Genomic DNA, 7,913 nt, shown 5'->3' on the forward strand with positions numbered 1-7,913 from the left:
TGGGATTTTTGTGTTTTCTGTTTCTTAGCAGAGTGCAGACGCCTGGTCCTAGGACGAAAAAGGAAGACTGTGGGCTTTGTGCAAGGATGGGCTTTGTTGAGGTGGCTGTTAAGGTCATCCACCATAGGCTCCAGCTTGAGCGATAATAACATATAAGAGCAAACACCTCGGCAGCATTCACAGCGTGCCAGGCACTGTTCTAAGTGCTCACACGTCTTCACCGCAACCTTTTAAGGTAGGTATTCCCCTCCCGCCCCCATTTGAATGAGAGAGTGAGGCTCAGAGAGCTTAAGGGAGTTGCCCAAGTTGTATATGGAAGACCTGTGATTCAAACCCAGGCAGTCCAGCTCCAGAGTCCGCATAAACACAAAGAAGGGGTTGATGCCAGGCGAGCCCCGAAAGAGCCGAGTAAGCGGAATAAGAAGAGTTAAGGGAGGAGTTAAGGGGCAGGACTGGAGTTTCAGTGCATCCTGAGCGCAGAGGAAAGAGCTTGCGGGAGCTGGGATGATGTGAGCGATGGTCTGAGACTGGAAGACTAGATTTCTGTACGGACTTTTGTACTCTGAGGCTGGCTGCGATGAGCCGGAGGTGAAAGCCCTGGGAAGCGTGAAGATCCATGAACCGGGGAGTGGGTGGTGGAGAACCACCCATAGGAGCACAATTGAAGACAGGTCTCTAATAAGTGCGGCGGATGATTCCTGCAGGAGAGCGAGCCTGCAGGGCAGAGTCTGAGCCGAAGGCAGCTGGGGCCGAAGACGGCAAAAGCCACCAGGAAATCGGGTTTCTGTCATTGACTCGTGGGAAAGCTAACAGGATAGCAGTGGGGGCCTTTTCTAAGGCAGAAGCTCTCCAGGGAGTTCTTTAAGAGCCTCATGTTTAAGTTTGCTTCGTATGTTCTTTGTGTGAGATTCTTCAACTTGAAAAAATCCTTTCCTACCCAACAATTGGAAAATACATGGCCACCAGGTGGCGCCCCGGCGGCAGCGCCCAGTCTGAGAGGTTTGCGGGTCTGAAGTGCCACCGTGTGGCGAGAAGAGGAGATGCAGGGTGCCTCCCTTCACCATCGATGACCCTTAGGAAAGGAATCTGGGCTATCTCCTCGCACCTACTGCATGCGTTGCACAAAGTACGGAGAATGTGAATATGTGGACTTGGGTGGACATTAAACTGTCTCTGTCTGTTTCCAAAAAAAACCAGTCTGTTTCCGCTGGAATCTCCGCCCCCACCCAAGTCCAGCCCCCACCTGGGACTCGTGGTGGGCACTTTCCCCACAGCCAATCCCAAGGCAGGCAGCATTGGCCAAGGAGCAGAATGGACTTGGGCTTCATTTGCCTGTCTCTTCTTGGCCCTTCTGAAGTCAGGACACTCTGCTGGAGCCCTAGCTCCCCACACCATGCCTCCCATTTCACTGCTTCATTTCCTCATCCACCCACAGTGTTGTTCACTCAAGGAACATTCACTGGACCCTTCGTAGGTGTGAAGCAATGAGCTAGACCAGCCACCCAGGGAGGAGCATGGAAGGCCCCAGCCTTCAGGACTTAGATCTAGTGGGTGATGCCAGTGATGCCAGTCACCATGTGATAGCTCATAGGAGGACATGGGGAGTGATATGATGGAGGGTGCCCAGACGCTAGAGGCTCCAGAAGGGGCTAAAACCCAGTCTTGGGGGTTCAGAGGCTTCCGAGATGAGGTAAGAAAACTAAGGCCCGCAGAGTGGATGTGATGAATCAGGCAGAATGTATGGGGATGAGAGTTCTAAGCAGAAAAATAAAAATACCAAGGCCTAGCAGTAAAGGATCACATGGAACATTCTAGCGTAAATATGAGTTTACTATGCCTAGAGGACTAAAAGATGAGAGGACAGAGGTAAGCAGGAGACTCAAATGTATGATGCAAAGTTTGGACTTTATCCTGACAGCAAAAATGAGTCATTGAAAGGATCACCATCAGAAGTATTCACCTAGAAATAGTGTGCAGAGTGCATGGGAGAGATCCAAGGCTGGGAACTAGGAGGCCGGTAAGGAGGCTGGAGCAATGCTCCAGGCGAGATTCAGTAGAGCCTGAACCTAGGCCGAAGGGGTTTGGTTAGAGGGCATGTTATAAAGATTTCCACAACCTCCTTAAGTGGGGAGGTTGTGGGACTTCCACTGGGGTCACTCAAACTTGATAAAATATTGCCTTTGAGATCCACCTGAGTTGTATGTGTGTGTGGTTTTTCCTTTTCTTATTTTTTAAATTATGGAAATATGATAACATATTTTTATATGTTATCATAAAATAATATAACATTATTTTACAAGAAATATTCTTTTATCTTATCTCTTCTTTTGCTGGAGACTTGGAAAATATAGAACAAAGTTACATATAGTTCCACAATATATTACAATTGTTTAAGTAGATAAATTAAAATTTTTAGTTGGAGTGTCAAACTCTCAAAAATTAATAAGACAAATATGAAAAGTGAAAGTGTTAGTTGCTCAGTTGTGTCAGACTCTGAAACCTCATGTAGCCTGCCAGGCTTCTCTGTCCATGAAATTCTCCAGGCAAGAATATTGGAGTGGGTTGCCATTTCCTTCTCCAGGGGATGGTCCCGATCCAGGAATTGAACCCAGGTCTCCTGCATTGCAGGCAGATTCTTTACCATCTGAGCCACAAGGGAAGCTCCTATATAATGAATATGCAGAGAAGTAGAAGAATATAGCAGACCTGAATGGCTTTTACTTTTCATTGCAGAGTAATATTCCATTGCATGGGTGTACCACTCTTAGTTTGTACAATACATTCCCCTGTTGAAGGGTGTTTGGATTATTTCCAGTTTTTGGTAATTAACAAATAAAGCTTTTCTGAACATTTGTGTATGGAGAGTGGGGAGGGTAATTTGTTTTTGGCCACACCACATGGCTGTGTGATCTCAGTTCCCTGAGCAGAAATTGAACACATGCCCCCTGCAGTGGAAGCTCAGCTTCCTAACCACGGGATGACAAGCAAAGTCCCTGTGTACACATTTTTGTGTGAATACAAATTTTTATTTCTCTAGGGTTAATACACAGTAGTAGTGTAATTGCTTTAATATATGTTTAATTTTATAAGAGACAGCCAGTTATGTTCTAGAGGTTGTACCATTTTATCTCATCACTGGCAATGTGTGTGGGACCCAGTTGCTCCACCTTCTCACCAGTACTTGGCTTTATCGTAGTTTTTTTTTTTTTTTTTAATTGGCCATTCTCATCAGTATATAGTGGCATTTCATGGTTTCCTTAAACTGTATTTGCCTAATGACTACTGATGTTTAACAGATTTTCATGTGCCAGTTTGCTATTTGTGTATCTTCTTTGGTGAAGTGTCTGTTCAAGGAGCTGACTCATTTGTATGGTTTTTCAATATGCCAAACTATCCATATGTCTATCCCTCACTTGTCCCCAGAGCTGACATCTTCGTGGAAGTCCCTAATGGTGGCCTTCTCAGCATGTCCAAAACCAGAACTGCCATCTTCCTGGACCTCCCCAGGGAAGAACTAACCCTGGGAGGATTTACTATGTTCCAAACACTGTCCTTAGTGCTTCATATGTTTTAAGTAACTTGATCCTCTCAGTCATCCTATGAGGTGAGTACTGTTTTTACCTCCATTTTACACATGGGGAAATGAGGCACAGAAATGTTGGCTGATTCACTCTTAATGTAGAGCTACAAGCGGACAGTAGGACCTTCCAGACACCTGACACGACCCTAGATTTTTCCTTCTCTCCTCTCTACATCTGTTCAGTCACTAAGTCCTGGACATTGCACCTCCTGAATATTTTATCTCATTGTCTATCTTCCTATCCTTATAATTACTGCTCTGTTTCAAACCATCTTTTCTCTTGCCTGGACCATTTATTTCCAACTTTCTATTATAGAGATTTTCAACAATACAAAAAAGTAGAGAGAATAGAACAATGAATATGTCTATTGCTCGCTCTCTCTGTGTGTGTGTGTGTGTGTGTGTGTGTGTGTGTGTGTGTATGCGTGCACGCACATGCACGAGTCTTCAGTTGTGTTCGACTCTTTGGGACCCCATGGATGGTAGTCCACCAGGCTCCTCTGCGTATGGAATTTTCCAGGCGAGAATATTGGAGTGGGTTGCCATTTCTTCCTCCAGAATCTTCCTGACTGACCCAGGATCAAACCCACATCTCCTGCATTTTCTGTATTGGCAGGTGGATTCTTTACCACTGAGCTGTCAGGGAAGCCCAGATACAACCAACATAAACTCATGACCATTCACTTCATATATGTCCTCCACTCCCTGCTGCCACCCAGCTGCATTATTTTGAAGTGAATCTCAGGCAGTATGTTAATACATCTATAGATACTTCTGTATGCATCTCTAAAAGATAACTTTTAAAAAAAATCATCACAATTACATGATTAGCATTATGCATTAGCAATATTTCTTTAAATCATCAACTATCTAGTCCAGGTTGGTGTAAGTTATCTATTGCTGTGTAACTAAGGTGTTTTAAAGCAACAACATTTATTGTCACTCGGTTGCTGTGGGTCGGGAATTCAGGAGCAGCTTAGCTAGTTCTGGGTCTGTGTCTCCTGAAATTGCTGTCCCTTGAAAGGTTGACAGGCCCTGCAGGATCTGCTTTCCAGGTGGTTCATTCACACTGGCTCACAAGTCAGAGCTGGCTGTTGACTGGAGACTCAGGGCCTCTCCTGAGAGGGCTCATCACCTGGCAGCTTGAGCCTCAGAACCTGTGCCTGGTTTCGCTCAGAGCTAGTGAACCAGGGAGCCAAGGAGGAAGCTGCAATACCTTTCATGACCAAATCATAAATCGCACACACTTCTGTGGTGTTCCTCCTCCCTCCATCTGTGCCAGCCTGCTTCAATGTATACAGGGTGTGAATACGAGGCCAGGAATTTTTTAGGAGGAGGGAGGCATCCTGGAGAATGGTTACCACAGGTTGAAGTTGCCCCACGTGTCTCTCATTTACAATTGGTTTATTTGAATTAGGATCTAATTCAGTTTTACATCACTGCATTTTCTTGGTAGGGCTCAAACTCCTTTTCTTTAATTGGAGGATAATGATAATATTGTGATGGTTTTTGTCATACATCAGCGTGAATCAGCCATAGGCATACATGTGACCCCTCCCCTCACCTCTCTCCCCACCCCTTTCCTGACTCATAACTCTTAACCTCTAGGTTTCTTTCTTTCCCTCCTCCTCTTTTGTTCTTGCTTCTTCATCTTTTTGTTGTTTAAAGAAACCAGGTTGTTTGTCCTTAGAGTTTTACTAGATTTTGCTGCCCACCTCCCCATGATGTCATTTACATAGTCCTCCTACGCTTGTCTTTCCTATAAACTGGTATGTAGATGTAGAACCTAATATGCCTAAGATTCAATTTTTTTTCTTTTTGCAATTAAACTTTATTGATCGTGTTGCTTACTTTCATCAGGAGGCTTGTCAGTTTGTCTCTTAATATGATGTTGATAGCTATTGATTGGCATCACCCAGCTTCATTATTTCATCAGAGGTTTACAAAACAGTCATTCTAATCCTCTGGGGGTTTCCCTGGTTGCTCAGTCAGTAAAGAATGTGCTTGCAGTGTAGGAGACCTAGGTTCAATCGTTTGGTGGGGAAGATCCCCTGGAGAAGGAAATGGCAACGCACTCCAGTATTCTTGCCTGGGAAATCCCATGGAGAGAGGAGCCTGGCAGACCACAGCCCATGCAGTCGCAAGAGTTGGACACGACTTAGCCTCTAAACCATCAATCCTCTAATTTCTTCATCTATTAGCTGGAATACTTCTATAGAGAGAAAGTTGAGCTTACTTTTGATTACCCTTAAGTACAGTTTATACAGAAAAGAAAGGATAGAGGAGACTGGCGGGCTATAGTCCATGGGACTGCAGAGTCGGACACGACTAAGCACTTAGCAGCAGCAGCTAGCATCCACCAAAAGTGACCAATATTTTAAAATATCATCATGAACTTATGGGTTTAAAAAATTTGATTTCAACCCTTTGCTCTTATAATTCTTATTGATGCTCAAATTATCCCATCTTTGGCCAGGAGAAGCCTCTTTAGCTCCTGAGTCCTTCTGAATGATACTGCAGTAGTCATCTTTGATAGTTCCTTTTCTTTCTGGCATAACATTATGTTCCAGGTTGATTTTGTACATTTCCTGGGCTGACCTCTAAACACCATCTTTCCAAGGAGCTCTGCTTCCTTTTACTGACACGTGAGAGAGACCACATCTGGGCGTTGGTGTAATAATTGCCTTTCAACTAGCCTCTTCCCCATTCTACTCTGTAGCCACCTGAAATATGCAAAAACCACTACAATATTTTAAAGTAATTAGCCTCCAATTAATCAAAATAAACAAACAAAAAAAATTCCAACCACTCCCTCCCTCAAAGCTCTTCAGTGCTTTCTGCTGCCCTCAGGACAGCGCCAGACCCTTAGCACCCAAAGGCAGGCCCTAAGTTAGTTCACTTCCTCCTCCTCATGTCCTCCTGGTCCTCTCAAAATGTACAACCCAGCCATTGCAGCTCCCAGTGCACCCCATGCTGAATCACACTCCTGTGCATTTTCTCATACTAATCTCTTGACCTGAAAAGGCCCATTCCCAGTACTGCCCATCTTAACCTCTGACTCGATCTTCGAGATCTCACCTTTGCTCACATATCATCTCCTACACACTTTCCCCTGAATCAGGGCACAGGGCTCTCTCTCTTGTCCCATGGCCCTGCATTTCCACATAAGAACTTCATGTCTGCATGTGGCTTCCTGCGCTGCTCCACTGTGGTGACTGAATAGCAGTTAAGTGCCTTATCCATCTTTACCCCCAGCATGGAGCCTGTTACCTGGTGCCAAGTGGATGCCCCGTCTGATTCCCTGCCTGGTCAGGAGACTTGTCTCCTGTCCCAACAGACATCTTTCCACTTCTGATGTCCACCAAGACTTTCCCCACTCTAATACAGTCTGCAGGCCTGCTAGGCCGGGAATGAGTAGCTGTGTCACCTCTTAAAATTTTAACTTGTGACTGGTGGGCAGGTTGGGAGTCTAAAATAAAAGGGCGCTCACTGCCCTGCTCTGGTTACAAAGATTGGGGGTGGGGAACAATCCCTTGAAGCCCCTCCCATTTCCTGCTCCACCTCAGCTGAGCCTCAGCCAGGAGTCAGAGAGGAAGCTTTTTCCAAAGAGGGTGACGAGCAGAGGGCGAGCGAGCCAAAATGGAGCAACTGGAATGCATATTTTGGCTTTTAATGGCATACATGAACACTATGAAGTCAAGGATTTTTATATTTTCACTGATTTCTAGCATCAAGAACACAGCCTGGCCCAGTGGGTGACCATGAATACTTGCATGGTGAGTGGGTTGTGACGCTTTTTCCATTACCTGCTGTGCTATGCTTAGCTGCGTCTGACTCTGGAACACCATGGACTGCAGTCCGCCAGGCTCCTCTGTCCATGGGGATTCTCCAGGCAAGAACACTGGAGTGGGTTGTCATGCCCTCCTCCAGGGGATCTTCCCAACCCAGGGATCGAATCCAGGTCTCCCGCATTGCAGGTGGATTCTTTACTGTCTGAGCCACCATGGAAACCCCTTTTCCAGTATGCATTCTCAAACTTCAAAGCTTGGCTGTATACTGGAACCAGCTATACATGCTGCTGCCATAACTCCCTACAATAAAGGCTGGGTGGAAGAGGACAAGAAAAAGGCCTGGGCTGTGTATGGAACAGAGAATATTCCCAACATCTGTGGCAAGCCGGGTCTATAAGAATGAGAGGCCTAAGTGGGGGTCTTTTTTTTAATTGATACCTAGAGCAGAAACTTAATCCTGTTCCACTCCCAGCCCTAAGAACAAGAAGTCAACAGCACCTCAAACTCAGCTGTAGCCTTGAATTCCACACACACACACCAGA

This window comes from Odocoileus virginianus, chromosome 24 (assembly GCF_023699985.2).
Source record: "Odocoileus virginianus isolate 20LAN1187 ecotype Illinois chromosome 24, Ovbor_1.2, whole genome shotgun sequence".
In the NCBI taxonomy this organism is placed as follows: domain Eukaryota; kingdom Metazoa; phylum Chordata; class Mammalia; order Artiodactyla; family Cervidae; genus Odocoileus; species Odocoileus virginianus.